The sequence below is a fragment of the Lepidochelys kempii genome, chromosome 9 (genome assembly GCF_965140285.1).
Source record: "Lepidochelys kempii isolate rLepKem1 chromosome 9, rLepKem1.hap1, whole genome shotgun sequence".
NCBI lineage: Eukaryota > Metazoa > Chordata > Testudines > Cheloniidae > Lepidochelys > Lepidochelys kempii.
This window is the reverse complement of record NC_136388.1, coordinates 12749384-12766894: the sequence shown is the minus strand read 5'-3', so window position 1 is coordinate 12766894 and position 17511 is coordinate 12749384. Positions and strand designations below refer to the sequence as shown.

Below are 17511 nucleotides of genomic sequence, written 5' to 3'. Positions count from 1 at the left end.
TTAACACAGCATCTTACCATATATATTAGTCTCAAAATAGGAATTCTAGATGTTTGAGTTCTCTACACTTCCAAGGACACACAATGTTGCTGCAATGGAGGTGTGGAAGCTTATGGAAATCTGCAGAAATAATTTCTATGACAGCAGGGGGGATTAACACTAAACTGCAAGATAATTCCATGGGTCCTTCCTTCAGTGCCCTTCAAAAACTGCAACTTATTCTCTTTGAACAGTTCCTGAAAAGAGATTGTCTAGGTAAACAGCAGTGGTGCAAAAAATAGCTGAAATCCTTAAGTGATGACTCATCTATTTATGTTCAGTAATTCTATAATAACTGCATTAGGAATCCAAAAAACTTACTGTTGATGCTGTAATGAAACTACAATAATATTTTACAACTTATCTATAAGCCACCAAAAGAAGTCATTTAACAGTAGACTATAGCAGCTGCTCACCAAGGTGCAGATTTCTCAGCTGAAGGCATGTCAACATGAAGTCAACAGAGCTATGAAAATTTACACCAACTCAGGATCCATATCTTTCCAAGCATCCTAATAATACACAGTCGAGAGCTGTCACAATTTAGGGCACACTGGTGAATGCTATAAAACATACTGGAAGAATCGATGTTTAATAATTCAGACAAAATATTTTGAGGCGTGGGGGGGGGCGCGACACTATATGTCTCAACCCAGATTGTGGACTAATGACCTGCAAAATGTTATTCTAAGGGCTTGTCTACACTTACAGCTGTGCTGCTGCAGTGCTTGGTGAAGATGCTTCTTATGCCAAGGAGAGCTTCTCCCATCAGCATAGGTACACCACCTCCCCAAGAAGCACTAGCTATGTTGACAAGAGAAGCTCTCTGATCAACATAGCACCGTCTACAGTAGGGGTTAGGTCAGTATTACTATATCGCTCAGCAAATCCACATCCCTGAGTGATGTAGTTATAACAAGATAGCCCTGGTCTACACTAAAAACCTCAGAGTCAAAAACACAGAGTCAGATAAATAAACTAAACTATGTTTGGCAATAGTAGGGCCATGTCTACTCCACAAAATTATGTCAACCTAACTTACATTGGCATACAGCCACCACAGTTATTAAATTGCTTGTGTGCGTGCACACTTGTCTCCTTGGATCAGTGGTGCGTGTCCTCACCAGGAGCACTTGCATCGGCATTGTGGAACAACTCCTGAAAGCCAGTAATAGTCAGCGTAAGCAATGCAGTGTCTACACTGACACTTGATGTAATTAGGTCAATGCAGTATCACTCTACGCCACTTCGGGAGGTGATGTTACTAAATCAGCATAGAGCAGGGGTCTCAAACTCAAATGACCACAAGGACCACATGAGGACTAGTGCATTGGCCCGAGGGCCGCATCACTGACACCCCCACCCCTCGCTGCCCCGGCCCTGCCCTCACTCCAACCCTTCCATGAGGCCCTGCCTCTTCCCATCCCTTCCCCACCCCCATTCCAACCCCTTCCCCGAAGTCCCCAGCACAACTCTGCCCCCTCCCTGCCCCCAGGGGGAGCAGGAAGGGTGCGAGGTGTGGCGGGGGCTAAGAGCAGGGAGTTGAGGTGCCGGAGGTGTGCAGGGTGCAGCAGCGGGCTCAGGGCAGGGCGTTGGGGTGCAGGAGAGGTTTGGGGTGCGGGCTCCGGCCCGGCGCCACTTACCTAGAGCGGCTCCGGGGTGGCAGCAGCACGCATCGGGGCCAGGGCAGGCTCCCTGGGGTGCAGAGAGTTCCGTGCGCTGCTCTTGCCGCTCCTCCAGGTACCTCCCCCAAGCTTCCATTGGCCACAGTTCCTGGTTCCCGGCCAATTGGAGCTGCAGGGGGGCAGTGCCTGGAGGTGAAAGCAACGCACAGAGCCCTCTTCTCCCCTCTTGGCTGCAGGGACTTGCTGCCGGCTGCTTCAGGGAGCAGCGTGGGGCTCGCGGCGCCACGGGGGGTAATCCTGCGGGCCTGACCTGGGGGTGGGCACAGGGAGCTTGGCGGGCCATAGGAAATAGCCCCACGGGCCATGTGCTTGAGATCCCTGGTACAGAGGGACTTATGTCGGCGGGAGTCAAATTTATGTGAACACACTTCCATGGCTAGAGATTGATGAAAGGCAGCTTATATCAACCTAACCCTTTAGTATAGGCCAAGCCTCAGAAATGGAAAAAACAACAAAAATAAAATAAAATTACTCCCAGGCAGAGGATCTAATCTTTCAGTTCTTACTCAGGCAAAACTCCCATCAATTCCAATGGGATTTTTTCCCTGAATACGACTGCCTGATTACACCCAGCGACTTTACATGCCAAGTTTCTGGCTGGAGCAAGTTTCTACATTATATACTCCTGAATATGGAAATTTGTAAGTGACAAGAGTGCGGTATTGCAATAACAGTAATCTACGTAGAGTCTATGACCTATGGGCGGGTAGCGATATTTTTATGTCATGTGTTGACACTGTCTCTGCACCAGAGAGCTTATAATCATATTTTAAATACATTCAAGTAAAAACCATTTCTACTGCCTTCTTTCAAAGTAGATCTTATTTTCTCTCCTGTGATGGTTGTGTGTATTTCAGAGAAAGGCACACACTCATTATCAGAAAAGGTTTTGCTAGGTTTATGATACATCAATTTTTCCTACTTTTATTTTCTTTGGTTCCTGGACAACTACCCATCAGGAGTGGTCACTTTCTCGAGATTAAATATTAAGCAGAGTATTCCAGGCATTACAGCAGTTCCTGGATGCAGTTAGACTGTAGGCCCTTTGGAGACTATCCTCCAACATTATAGCTGCAATTCCACAAATTGATTTGTGCTGGTTGAGGCCCATACTAAAGGAGTCGGTTTACAGACTTCAGTTTCCATGATCAAGTTCTACAACACTTAGAACAATGGGGCACCAATCCTGATTGTGACATCTAGATACTACCATAATACAAACTAGGTGAGACTATGACTGAATTGGATTTTGTTGCTTTAAGTGAGAACCTGAATGTCACTTCTTAAACAATCCTTATGCTAAAAAGCATGGGAATAAACTGCTCAAAAAAGAAAAACACCAAAAGGCTTTCATTTAATCCAGTGCAGCTTTTGAAATTCCTATTAAGGTCCCAAGCTAACTCCCATTAAAGTCTCCTGTTGACTTTAATTGGAGTTGGATCAACCCTTAGTGCCAGAAGGGATGTTTATTTTTATTAAATAAAAGACATTACCAAAAGCAGCCAACTCTGTTTCCTTTCATAGCTGCCCCACTCCACATCTTAGTCTCTGCGCATCAGCATACTGTCTGCAACTGAGGCTGCTGAATGAAACTTACTAATGTCTCCAGTAAGTTTCAGTCTGCAACACACAATGAAATTAAACAGCATGACACAGTGCAGGAAGAATGCCCGATTTTGCTGACTTTACACACAGCAAAATTCCCATTGATTCAAAGACTGCACAAGATCACTTCCACATGCATAAGTTGGACTGGGGAAGAGAGGGCAGATAAGTTCGGGGAAGCAGAGAAGACAGAAAGAGTAGGGCAGAGAAACCATAAAACAGTAAACAGAGAATAAGGTGAGAGGACTGTTTTGGCTTAAGAGTATCAAATACAAAAACGGCCAGAGAAAGCCTTTATATTAACAAAGAAATACAGAAAAGACAAAATGATAACAGGAAATGAGAGAATTGAGAGAAAAAGGCAGAAAAGGGGTGGGGGGGGGTGGGGAAGAAGTGAATGAGGCTGAGGAAAAGAACAGAAAGAAATGCGAAATGCCAAGAGAGACATGGAAGTTTTAGGTCTATTAACTTCATTTTATTTATTCATGTGACAGCAAACAATAAAAAGCTCATCACTGGCAGATGGCAAATTGGGGTGAGTTTTGGGGAGAGACAGAAATGAAACACACAACATTTTGCCACGTTATTGCTGGGTATGTAATGGTTTTGTTTGGGGTTTGTTTGTTTTTTGGGGGGGGAAGGGCAGGGAAATGAGGGGTGGTGTTAATTGGCACAGAAGTAGGTATAAGTCTTTCCGAAAAACAAAGAAAGAAAAAAAAAAAACTTTAAAAGCTTTAATATTAAGTCCAGATTCTCCTGGAATAAGCAATGTGTGAACAGAAATCGGTGGGTTTCAAAACCAACATTATACTGACTGGCTTTTGCCATTTATACTACTGTCAAAGCAAGTAAAGTGCAAGTCATTTTCATTCAGTCTCTCCAAATCAAATCACAAAAGTGCTGTCTCTCTCTTTTGTACTCTGAAAAAACACCAACTACCTATTCCAAAATGCGGTAGTTAGACATGGAAAAGGAATGGGGAGCTCAACTGAGCATGCTAATAAATGCATACACAAACAGGATTTTACAAATTCCAATGACATGCCTGCAAGTTTTTCAGTTCTTCAGTGGGGTCCAGTTGAAGACTGGCCCTTAATGTTAACAGTTGTGGTAACTTAAAATGACAAAAGCAAAACATCTCAGCCCATATAACAGAAGCACTAGTACCAGCAGGACAGTGGGGTGGGAGGAGGTATTGTTTCATGATTTCTGTGTGTATATAAAGTCTGCTGCAGTTTCCACGGTAAACATCTGATGAAGTGAGCTGTAGCTCACGAAAGCTCATGCTCAAATAAATTGGTTAGTCTCTAAGGTGCCACAAGTACTCCTTTTCTTTTTGCTAGTACTAACAGATATCCAATATGCTAGGTGACATACCAGCTCAGTCTCTGGTATGGAGCCACTGTATTAAAAGAGTTAGTCAGAAAGTGGATAACATATTTATAAATTATTGCCCCCTTCCCATTTTTCATCTCATTTTTTTAAAATCTTTTGATGAGCCTTAGTCAATATAAACAACATCCAGAAATTACTTTTTTACTTCATACCCCTGAGCAATCAACATGCCTCTCTCTCTCTGGTGATGCCTAACCAATACTGATCAGGCCAGGACCTCAGGATAACACTGCTTGCTTGACATTTGTCCTCTCCTGTTTTAAACTCAAGAATATTCAGTGGAAATAGCTAGTAATATCCACCTGACCCACCCAGAGAACACGGGTTTGTTAGGCCTTACTACATGCCCCAAAGGCTATCTGTTCACCCAGAAGATAGAATCATAGGATCACAGGACTGGAAGGGACCTCAAGAGGTCATCTAGTCCAGTTTCCTGAACTCATGGCAGGACCAAGTATTATCTAGACTATCCCTTTACAGGTGTTTGTCTAACCTGCTCTTGAAAATCTCCAATGATGGAGATTCCACAACCTCCCTAGGCAATTTATTCCAGTGCTTAACCACTCTGACAGGAAGTTTTTCTCTAATGTTCAGCCTAAACCACTCTTGCTGCAATTTAAGCCTATTGCTTCTTGTCCGATCCTCAGAGGTTAAAGAGAACAATTTTTCCTCCCTCCTCCTTGTAACAACCTTTTATGTACTTGAAGATGAAAAATGGATATTATTTATGGTGCATGGAAAGCTCAATGGGGCTGTTGAATGGTCTGAGTATGCAAGGGTTTTTTTGATGGTGGAGAGTCTAAGTTATAATGAATACAGCATGTACACAGTAAGAAAGCTCTGAGAACTTTGCACAGGTACTTGATGAACTGGAATAAATAAACCTTATAAAAATAACCTAGTATGGGGACACACCGGAAGAACCAAACAACATGGATTTTGCCAACATGAAGCACATAAATGCAAGGATATTTCCAGTAAGGCACCAAAGACCTTTTACAATCTACACAAGTAGCAGATGCAATAATGAAAAGACGAAGGTGGGTTCTACAACTCACCAATGAATGAGCAAATTATTTCCAGTAATGGTGAGTGTCCTTGAGATAGAATTGTTGGTTTATGTTAATCTTCAAATTTAGCAGCAGATCTCTTTTTGTGTCACATCAAACCAATCTAAAATTGCTTGGTGGGCAATTTCTTTGGAATTTATAGCCTGAGTGGTATTTCACTTTAAAACACTGAGGTTATGTTGCTATAAACTCTTTCTGCTTACACAGTGCAATGAATTCAGAACTGAAACAAGAAATATCAAACAATTGCTACATGTAGGTGGATTACCACACACCTAAAATGAAATGAGAATCAAGTGCTATCTCTACACAATCAGCCTGTTCAAATCAAGGTGCAGCCTGTTTCTATAATCCATACCAGGGTGTTATATTAGCAGTTAGAAACAGCTAATGTGTTGCTACCAAATATATGTTGTTACCATAACTCAGAGGTGGGCAAACTCTGGCCCGCAGGACCGTCCCGCCCAGCCCCTGAGCTCCTGGCGCCTCCCCCCGCTGTTCCCCCTGCCCCGCAGCCACAGGGGCAGCAGGCCTGCGAGCTCCTGCTGCTCTGAGCGGCATGGTAAGGGGGCGGCAGCAGCGCGCACACAATGGTGCAAGGTTGGGTAGTGGATCCCGGGGGCAGTCAGGGGACAGGGGGAGGTTGGATGGGGCGGAGGTTTTGGGGTGGTCAGGGGTCGGGGAACAGGGGGGGTTGGATAGGGCATGAGAGTCCGGGGGGGGGTCTGTTGGGGGCGGGGGTGTGGATAGGGGTCGGGGCAGTCAGGGGACAGGGGAGTTGGATAGGGGGTGGGATCCTGGGGGGGCAGTTTGGGGCAGGGAGTCCCAGGAGGGGACAGTCAGGGGACCAGGAGCAGGGGGGTTGGATGTTTTGGGGGCTATGAGGGGGACAGTCGGGGCGGGAAGTGGGAGGGGGTGAATAGGGGGCGGGGACCAGGCTGTTTGGGGGGCACAGCCTTCTCTACCTGGTCCTCCATACAGTTTCGCACCCCGATGTGGCCCTCGGGCCAAAACATTTGCCCACCCCTGCCATAACTTGTTTGGCAAACTGTTTATTAATGCTGATGTCAAATGTTTCTCTGCCTTTTGCATTATCTACACCTGTGCAGTGAATTTAAAAAAATATATATATTAAAAGTCACTACAGTATTAAATTTGAAAATACACTCTGAAAAACAGGATGTGAAAGGTTCTTGCGGATAACCACAGCAAGTTCTGTATTTTTGTAAAGGACATTCCAAGTAAAATCTAGGTTTAAGAGCTTTTATTTAGGGATGTGTGTTTATGTTAAGACTCCCAGCAGGAACCTCTGCAATAGAATAAGAATGTTGACATCCATACAAAAATTAGCTATGATTCATTGTTTAATAGTAGTAGTCTCTGTACAAAACACTGCAGACAGAAGGATTTATTGCCAAATGGAGAGCCACCAATACTTCCTTTAACCTCATATGGGACAAATAATGCTCAAGAACTTCTAAACCTAATTTTTGTCACTGACCTCCTTTACCGCCCACACACCTAGACAGAAAAAAAAAAAAATTAATGCAGCATCAAAACTAAATCCTCCCAACAATTTTTGGCTAAACCTCAAATAGAGAGTCGTCTTCTTTGCTGAGCAGATCTGGGATGTGGTATTGATATTTTGGTGTAGGAATTCAGATCACTCAGAGTTGGGCCAACAGTATTCCCCATTGAAAGTCAATGACAAAAATGCATTTGCTCCAATAGGGGCAGAGGCTAGGCCAACACACACAAAAAAATCCCGCCTTTGATATCTATTTGTACAGGAAAACAAATACTTTTAGAAATCATCCTGATAGACAAACACTGATTGGCCCCTCCAAAATGAGGGACAAAAGGAAACATCTTCAATTTCACTCCTCAGTCAGGCCACCCAGCATCATTCTGGCACTAAGTGCCCTTCAACACAGTCCCTCAACTTTCCCTGCCCAACTCTTCCTTTTGAGCCACTGGGGTGTTGACATTCACCTCAAGTGCATCTGTGTTTGCAAGAATCCCCAGCTCACATGATTTGGTGATGATAGGTTGCCCATCTGAAGAACGTGAACTTTAACACTGCCTGTTTGAATGTCAAGGGAACACAACATATTCAAAAAGTTAAAAATTTAGGGTCTCTCAAGGCTGAGGTCCACAGTTTTCATGTCAGGTACAGTACTTAGCACCATTCACTTTTCACCAGTAAAGTGAAATTTTATTTCTCCCCTTGAATAAGGCTCTGGAAATATACTGTGCTATAAGAAAAGGAGTAGTTGTGGCACCTTAGAGACTAACAAATTTATCTGAGCATGAGCTTTTGTGAGACTGTGCTATGTAGTTTCAAGCCATTGCCAACAAACAATGCAACTGCATATGTAAAAGAAAAAAAAAAGTTTCCATAATCAATTTGGTAGTTTTAATTCATAAGATTTACAACAGTGTGATGTCAGTGGGAGTTCAACATGAGTTTTAAATGCAACTTACACTACTGGGGAGGTGATTAAATCATTCTGCAGCCCCACCAATGGGTTAAGAGCAGCACTAGCATCAGCTGCAAAAACAGCTGCTTGCCTGCCTCGCCAGAGGGGGTGGGGAAGCCTAATACACAGCTCCAGCAGACCAACTAAAATGTCTAGCAATGCAGTTCCAGCTATCCAAAGTCGTATTCCAAAATGCTTGCTTATGGCAGACAGGTTATTTGGAGTTTCTCCGTAATGTAGTACATAGAAAAGAGGCTGAACTGGATTTTGGATCATAAAAGAAACAAAACAAACAAGACACCCAGGATGTTCTGTGGATTATTCTGAATGTTTACAGCTAGACATCAATATCAATCAAGATCACTCTTTTGCAACATGGAGGGAAAAAAATTACAACAATGGAACACACTCTAAATTTCAAGTCACAGACTGCAAAGGGGGAGGTAGTCTTTCACTATCATGACACCCAACAGAAATAGGACTTATAGCCTGAACTGAAGTTTGCAAAAGCCAGTGAAATACACTTAGGGCTTGATTTGCAGAGGGGCTAAGCACACAGAGCTCCCACAAACTTCAAAGTGAGCTATGGGTGCTCAGCATCTGAAAACATGACCATCAATGTCTACCCAAGATTTTCTCTTTTCCAAACAAAGGTGTTAATTCATACTCTTAAAAAGAAAAATTAATGCATTAAGCAGCTTCACGGTATAAGATCATCTTTTCAGATGTCAAAACTAGGATCTGTCAGGATGGCTCAGTAGTTGCATGGAAAACCTCTAAAGATGCATGAGTGCTCCATATTGTGGTGTTGGTGACTCAGTAAGCAGAAATCTTCCTTCCAAGTCAGTCCTGACCTAAACCCCTTCAGTATGTTTTTCAGCCAATGACAGTACCAGTTCACCTTATCTGTACAAGCACACCACTTCCCATGTAACTGTACATTCTCTAATCCATAATGCCACTTGGACTGGTTCACATCCAATTCCCGACACCAGATCACAAGCCCAGAACAGAGGTTCATTACGAAGACAGGGAACCTAAAGAGTCTCACAAGAGCCTGAAGTAGCAGTAGCAGTATCCAAATCACTGTTTTAGGAGACGTCAGGCATTATGATGCTGCAGGTCTTTCAGAGATAGCTAAAACTAAACTTCTGACCACTCATGGTCATTAAAAATCCCCTTTTTGAAACCAACTTCAGCCTTGTCTGAACTATGAAAAAAGCGTGATCTTAACTCGAGTTAACCAATGCGAGATGAAATCCAAGTGAATACAAGGCCGAACGTAGTTTTGATATGAGTTAACTGGTCGAGTTCAAGACCAGGCTCCCTGATGGCAGGTCAGGTTCAAGACAACCAGGGAGCCTGGTCTTGAACTCGACCAGTTAACTCATATCAAAACTACGTTCGGCCTTGTATTCACTTGGATTTCATCTCACATTAGTTAACAGGAGCGAAGAGCACACCTTTTTTTCCTAGTGAAGACACAGTTTCAGTGTCCTAACAAGTTACAATTAGGTATCACATTCTGCCAAAATAAATACTACATTTATACAATTGACCATGGTCAAATATTGCCAAATATTCCAGCAAGAATTACCTGATGTACGTGGTGGCCTATTTTGGGGATTATATCACAGTGACATTCTTCCATTTTTCAGATCACTATTTCATTATATTGCCCATTTTTCTGAGTTAAAATAACTCCGTTAACTAACTTTTTATTTTGTAATAAAGGCATAAGTACCTAGGGTTATGCCTACAGGGGACCATCAAGTCTTATTCTTTGTGTGACTGTTGTTCCTGTTCTAAAAAAAAGTGGTTTAAAATATTTGACTATTTTTGACATTTGACCAATATTTCACCAGTTCATTGACCAATTATTTTTGCACCAGTCAAATGCCCAACCCTGCAGACTCTCCTGAAGCTTCACCTGGGTAAGACATTTTCAACTTACTATTTTGCCATATTTTATCTCACAGGGGCTACATTTTCATGATGAGTGAAGCAGTCCCCTATCTACCTTGTTTGAGATCTTCGGATGAAACATGGTCTGTGAAAAAACAGTTGTTATCTCTAAGTTTCTTTATGGAAACTATGATAATTTAAATAAAAGAACATCGCACTGAAGTGTTCAGAAAGTTGCACCTGGGGAAGCCAAGATTTTTGGTGGATCCTGAGCCTACAACAGGAAATAATGAGTAGTTATTCCTTTTTCAACTATTCATCTGAAGATGTGATACTTTATACTTAGAGCCCTACCAAATTCACAGCCATGAAAAGTGCGTCACAGGACGCGAAATCTGGCCTCCACCCCAAAAAAATCTAGTCTTTTGTGTACGTTTACTTTATACTATAGGGATTATAGCGGGGAGACAAGCATTTCTCAAATTGGGGGTCCTGACCCAAAAGGGAGTTGGGGGGGGTCACAAGGTTATTTTAGGAGGGTCACAGTATAGCCATCGTTACTTCTGTGCTGCTTTCAGAGCTGGGCAACTGCAGAGCGGTGGCTGTTGGCCAACTGCCCAGCTCCGAAGGCAGCTCCCCGCCAGCAGCAGCACAGAAGTAAGGGTGGCAATACCATACGATGCCTCCGTTACTTCTATGCTGCTGCCTCCAGAGCTAGGCGGCTGGAGAGCGGCGCCTGCTGACTGAGGGCCGAGCTCCGCAGAAGGAAAGGCGGCAATACCATACATACCATGTCATCCTTACTTCTGCGCTGCTGCTAGTGGCGGCTCTGCCCTCAGAGCCAGGCTCCCGGCCAGCAGCCACTGCTCTCCAGCTGCCCAGCTCTGAGGCAGCGCCACCACCAGCTGCTGCACAGAAGCAAGGGTAGCAGTATCACACACATACCCCCGGCAATAACCCTGTGGCTCGCCGCCCCTCCCCCCCCACACACACTTCTTTTTGGTCAGGATCCCTACAATTACAATATCATGAAATTTCAGATTTAAGTAGCTGAAATCATGAAATTTATGATTTTTAAAATCCTAGGACTGTGAAATTTACCAAAATGGACCATGAATTTGGTAGGGCCCTATTTATACAGCAATGCTACACAGGAACAGACTTATTTATTCAACAAGTGGTCATTCAGAAGGTCCACTAGTCATGTCATTCACCTTTTAATGATCTGTATGTTTATTTTACACTCCCTCACTCACCAGATACTAGTTCAGAAGCATTTTTACCATATCTACAGAAATAACAATCAACAAGCAGTAAATATATTCTTTTGGTAGGAATTAATTGTACACACCAAAAAAAGTCATCTCCTCTCTCTCTCTCACGCACACACATCCCAATACAGTTTACAGAAAGTATAGTTAAGACCCTGATCCTGCAAACACTCTCACGATCAACTTTATGCACGTGTACAGAACCCTAAGGCGGTCACTGATGTACTTAAAATTAAGCATGTGCATTTGTATTTGCAGAATTTCTGACTTCAGTGTGGGTCTATCCAGGTGGAACCTCTTGTAGGACTGGGTCTTAATTTGCTTCTATAACATTTATAACAGTGGGCATCTGACTTGAATGTGAACTCCTGTGTAAGTAACCATTCAATTTACTTTACATGCACTTGGATCTGTTCTTCCTCACTGAAAAACTTAACTGAAAACAAAGTGAATATATATATATATATATATATATATATATATATATATATATATATATATAAAAAATATACACACACATATACATATATACACACACACTATATATATATATATTCGTGTTTTAACCATTTCAACTTACTCCATCCAGCTCCTCACGTTTGTAGGATTTAACAGTGCTCTCTACCATCACATCTATCTGATTGGTAATGATTACAAAGTCACAAGTAAAGTTTTACAATACTTAGCACTTATATAATCCTTTATAACTTCACAGCAATGTAGGAAATATCAATCATTGGAAGAAAAAAGTGGCATTTGTAATTTTTTTCTGAAAGAAAATTTTTAATGGTTTTTAAGGGGGGGGACCTTGAGCAGCAAATAGGTCTAATAATTTTGATCAGCATTTATTACTCTCAGTGAAGCAGAGAAACATTTAAATGAACAAAATCAAACTGTAAACTCTTGTATGTTCTAAAATTACGAACCCAAGTCCCAACTACTCTTACATGTTTAAATTGTATTTCCTTCCCCTCCCCCTTCCCTTATGGAGTGAATGCTAAATGTTTTCCAGGTGTTCAGAATACTATTTTGGGAGACCTGCCACAAAGTTCCCAAGATACAATCCCATATGAACCATGTGGTCATGGAGACAAGCCTGCACTTCCCTAACTAACAAAATGTAAGAGACCACCTGAGACTACACTCTCATGGTCTGTGATTACGAATAAAATACAGTGTTATTTCATTAGATCTTAGCCAAAAGAAAAAAAAAAGTCAATCACTTTGGGAAACCATAAAATGTTTATTATTATTTACATAACACCGACAGCATACTAAGCAGATTTACCTTGACAGTAAAGCTTTTTTTAAACCTCAGGCTCTAATCCTTCAAACACCTAAACACATGCTTAACTTTAAGCTCATGAATAGTCTCATTAAAACCAATGGGACTACTCTTGTGGTTAAAGTTAAGCACCTGCATAAGTGTTTCCAGGATCTGAGCCTTAATAAGTTTGAACTGTATGCTGAAAAGATAAATATGGAGATGTCCAAACCAAGACCAAATATCTGAGCTTTTGCAAAGTTCACTGCACAATCAAGGACCAAAACTTGGACAGCCCTAAAACTTCAGGCATTATTCAAAATCCAAAAGTGAATTCTGCCTGTAGCACTTCTCTCTAGATGGGCCATGCTCTCTGGATATTGACCTTGGGCTTTAGGTAGGGCCTATCTATAATAAAGACCCTTCCCTTTTTAATATGCTTTGTCCTCAAATATCTACTCTATATACTAGACCAGTAAGGTATCAGCAATCAGGCTCAGCTAATTTTTATGTGACAAGACTGGATTTTCCAGATCATGACTCTTTACCTCTCATGCTTTAACAGCAAAGAATGAGTATATTTTGTGATCTCTTCCATAAATCAGTTAAGTCTTGATTTATACAGACAGTAAAATGAGGATGTTGGGTACATCTGATAGTAAAAACTCTATGAGCAAACTTCACTCTGCAATCCTACACAGCAACCTACAGATGAAACTTTATCTTGAAAACTCAACATTCAATCTCAAGCAACAAGACTCTGTCATGAAGTACAAATCTCTCTCTCAATAAAGAGACTATGATCTTATAAATTTTCCTTAAAGGAATTTGGTGATGAAAATTTAACTCACCTGGAACAACTTCAATGTACAATTAATCCCATTAAATGGTAGAATGAACTACATATTTTGTATTTACAATGGATAAATATATTCAATTAACAGCACAGAAAAATACATAATTTAGGCATAAAGATCTTTTTAAAATATATAATACACAGAACAAGATTGCCTGCTTCATTTTGGATATTTGATACTATTAAGTTTAAAACACACACACAGCCCATTAACAGGTATAAAGGCTTATTTCCATAAACTAAGGCCCATGTTTTGTCTTTTACATGTAGCCCTTACCCTGTAAAAGAAGATGTGATCATGTTCCACCCAGAACTTAACAGGAAACTGATCAACAATAACTTTGGCACTTTACACTTTTAAAACAAAAAATTACATCTACAGATATTTTCTTCTCTTAAATCCAGGGCTATATCTCCAGGGGAGTTAAACAAAAAAGAAACACACTCCTCTAAGTTACAAATGAAAACAACATACACAGTTGAAAAGGAAATTTAAAAAAAAAAAAAAATCACACAGAGGAAAGTGTGGACACAGATTCCCCTCCCCCACTCCAGCATGAGTTCAGACACAAGCCCATTTCTCCCCAAGCTTTTCTTAACATTATATATTGCAGACACAAACCATAAACCGACTGCAAAATAAATACAAACCTAAGGTCACACTTTGGGTGGTCTTCCCCCCCCCCGGGTTTTAGAAGTAGTAAATATGCACTGGGGGGAGGGGAGGGAGAAAGATTCTTCTTCTTTACAAAGATCAGCCTAAAAATAGGCTATAAACCAGCCTGCCTCATGATGGCTCCTTGATTCAATTTGTGCAAATTCTTTTTTTTTTTCCCCTTAAAGCCTTTAAAATCAAATCCAAAAGGGGGAGAGGGGGAGGGGAAAAACAAGAAAGGGGGAAGAGGGGCAAGAAAGCCCCCCCCCCCCACAAGCTTTAAAAAGAGGTGCCATTTACAATTAAAACCACCAGCTCCCAAAAATACATTTTTTTTTAAAAAAAAAAAAAAGGTGGGGGGGGGGGAAGAACCCAGTTGAAAAATAAAGACAGGTTACACTGGTGCCCATCCCCCACCCCAACTCGCAACAGACAAACACAGCTCCCTCCCCCCCCCCCGATCACTTCCCCAAAGCCCTCCCCGCCTCCCCCAAAGAAGCTCCATAATAACCCCCCCCCCCTTTGGATGCACTTGATGCAGCCCAGGAGAGGTTAAATGCTAGTGCAAAAAACACACACACACACACACACAACACCCCAAGTCCTTACCTTGCAGTTGATGGCTGAGTGGCTGCTTTTGCCCTCCCCCCTTTTCCTTTGCAATGGAGGCAAAAGAAATGCACCCTGGGTTTCCTCCTCTTTGCACAGCTAGAGACACATGCCAGCGCCCTCTCAGCTGAGGTGCCCCACTCCACGCACACAAAAAAAAAAAAAAAAAAAAAAAAAAAGACAAAAAAAATAGAAAAAAAAAACAAAAAAAAAAGCGGGGGGGGGGGGGGGGGGATTACTCGCCACCAAACCGTGCTGTGATATTCAATTATATCCCAAGCCGGGGGGGGGGGGGGAGGAGGGGGGCAGGGCTGAGAGATCAAGTCCCGAGGAGGGGGGGGGCGGGGGGGGCGGAGGGAGGCAATATCGCTGTGTGTGATTGAGATTGAGGAGGAATTGAGGCAGAATGTGAAAGCTGTTACTAAGGGAAGGAGCCAAACGGTTCAGAGCAGCCAACGGCTCTCAGACACTCCGCGCTGGGGGGATGGGGGTGGGGAGCGGGGTGGCCAGCCGCACGGAAATGGGAGAGAGACCGCTGGGGGGGGGGGGGAGAGAGGAGCAGGCCGGGCGGCGGCGGCGGCACCACCGCACAAACCCAGCCAAGCAGTCAGGGGAGGGGAGACCCTCCCCTTTTCACACCCCCTCCCCCCCCCCCCCCCCCCCACACACACACACACTCACACTCTCCCCCCCCCAAGCGGGCTGCACCAGGCCATATTGCCAGGCAGGGCTGCTTTAGCATGCGGCCTGTACAGGCCCCCCGGGAGGGTGCAGATTGGGGTTCCCCGGCAGGGGAGAGAGACACCCTCCTCCTCCCGCCTTCCCTCTCACACCCATTCCCAGCACCGGGCAGCAAGGCCATATGGCCAGGCGGGGCACCTGTATTATGATGCACTGTGCACCCCTCCAGCTAAGCAAGCAGGGGGAGTGGGGGGCACCGAGGGCCAGTGTGGTGAGGGGTGACCCTCCTCCTTCACGCCCACTCCCAGCCAGTTCCACAAGGCAATATTGCCAGGCACTGTTTATTATTAAGGATATACAGAGGGTCAGCAAAGCAAGCAGCGGGGGGCGGGGGAGACACGGGGGTCTAATACAGTGAAAGGAGACCTCACACACACACCTTGCAGCAAGCTGTATCGGGCAATATTGCCCAGGATTGTTTTATCATTAAGACTACACAAAGCAAAGCAAGCAGCGTGCATGGAGGGGGAAGCATTCAGGGAGCGACCCTCCCCTGCCTCGAGGAACACACACTCCCAAGGCCTGGCAACACTTTACACTAAGCCATGCTGCCAGGTGGTGTTGTCTTATTATGAATGATGTACAAACCAGCAGCCGCCAGAAAAGCAAGCAAGGAGGAGTGGGGGTGGACGCTGGGGTTCCAGTACTGAAAGAGATACATTCCCTTAAGACCATGCACATGCACCCCGGCAGCCATGAAACAGCCTGCACAGCGCAATAATGCTGGGTAGTGTGGTTTTATTGTTGATCGCATTTTAAGCACCTCCAGAATATGTTTCATGTCCAATGCACTTCATAACATTAGCATTTAGCATGTATTTAATGCTTTATTGTTTTAAATGCTTTTCTTCATTTATTATTAACAATGGCATTCGGGCCCCAATCGTACAATTGATTCTGAATGGGCTGATTCCAGGACTCCACCCATGCTCAGGGGAGCACCTGCCTTGATCCAATTACATCAGGGTACAGCTTCCTTGTTTAATATAAAATTTCTTATTGATAATAATGTCTAGCCCCACACATGCTGTTTGTTTTAGGATGCTTTAATGCTACTTAGCATTTATATCACAGGGTTTTTTTTAAAAGTAAGCTTCATTAATGTGAATCACATTCATCACTGCACGGTGCTTTGCAATTTAAAGCACTTTGTGGGTCACACTCACAGGCCCTGATCCTGCAGTCGAATCTGCGTGTGCAGAGGCTTGAGCCTACACAGAGCCCTACTCCCTACAAACCTCACATGGAGCTGACTGCAGGATCAGGGGCCGGGGTGATATTCATACTGATGAGGCAGGTATGCATGAGGACTTCTGCGCCACCCAAGCCTATGATGAGGATGCATGGCAGGGGGCTCTATATCAATGTGGTCCATGGAGGGATTCTTTGTGCCAGGTTTGTAAAGTGAGGTGTTGTGATCAACCTAGAAGATGAGACACAGTAGTCCTATCATCACCTGTAAGTGGTGTGGAGGGACTCAGTTGCTTTTCCAGCCCACAGGCCAGAGTAGCAGACTTGAGGAACTGCACTGTAGCTCCAACTTTGCCATTCAGCAGAGGCGGACTTTGCCTTCATTCTAATTCCTAGGGCTTGATGTGGGATCCCACCAGCTGATCCATACAGGTGGACCTTTGCGCCCCCTCCCCTGCCCCATGCTCCACCTGGACAAAGTGATGGCCCTGCATCGTTCAGCTGTCAACAAGGTTGAGGGCCCTGGTCCTTGTCTTTGTTAAATGTTTTGTTGTTATTAATAATAAATATTTAGCCCCTATGGAGGATAGCACTTTCTCTTTTCAAGTTATTTAATTCTTGGACCAAAATAACTCAAGGCTATCAGCCTTTAAGGCATGCTGCAGAGTCCACCTGGTTTCCTGGGATTTTGAAGGCAGCTGAATCATAGACAGGGGTTGAGGACTCTGCAGAGGGTGAGTTGTAT

General features: G+C 43.5%; 1 protein-coding gene across 11 annotated transcripts in view; it reads right to left on the bottom strand.

The window, feature by feature from the left end:
• TBL1XR1 (TBL1X/Y related 1) overlaps nt 1–15018 on the bottom strand; it is a 172990-nt gene extending 157972 nt beyond the window's left edge. For 10 of the 11 annotated variants that reach the window (XM_073359336.2, XM_073359338.2, XM_073359337.2 and 7 more), the window contains exon 1: nt 14835–15018. The gene's annotated coding sequence lies outside the window, so the exon portion shown is untranslated. Of the gene's footprint in view, nt 1–17; nt 539–14834 lie in introns of those variants that run through there. The other variant, XM_073359339.2, reaches the window with a different exon arrangement.
• Nucleotides 15019–17511: the final 2493 nt, after the last annotated feature.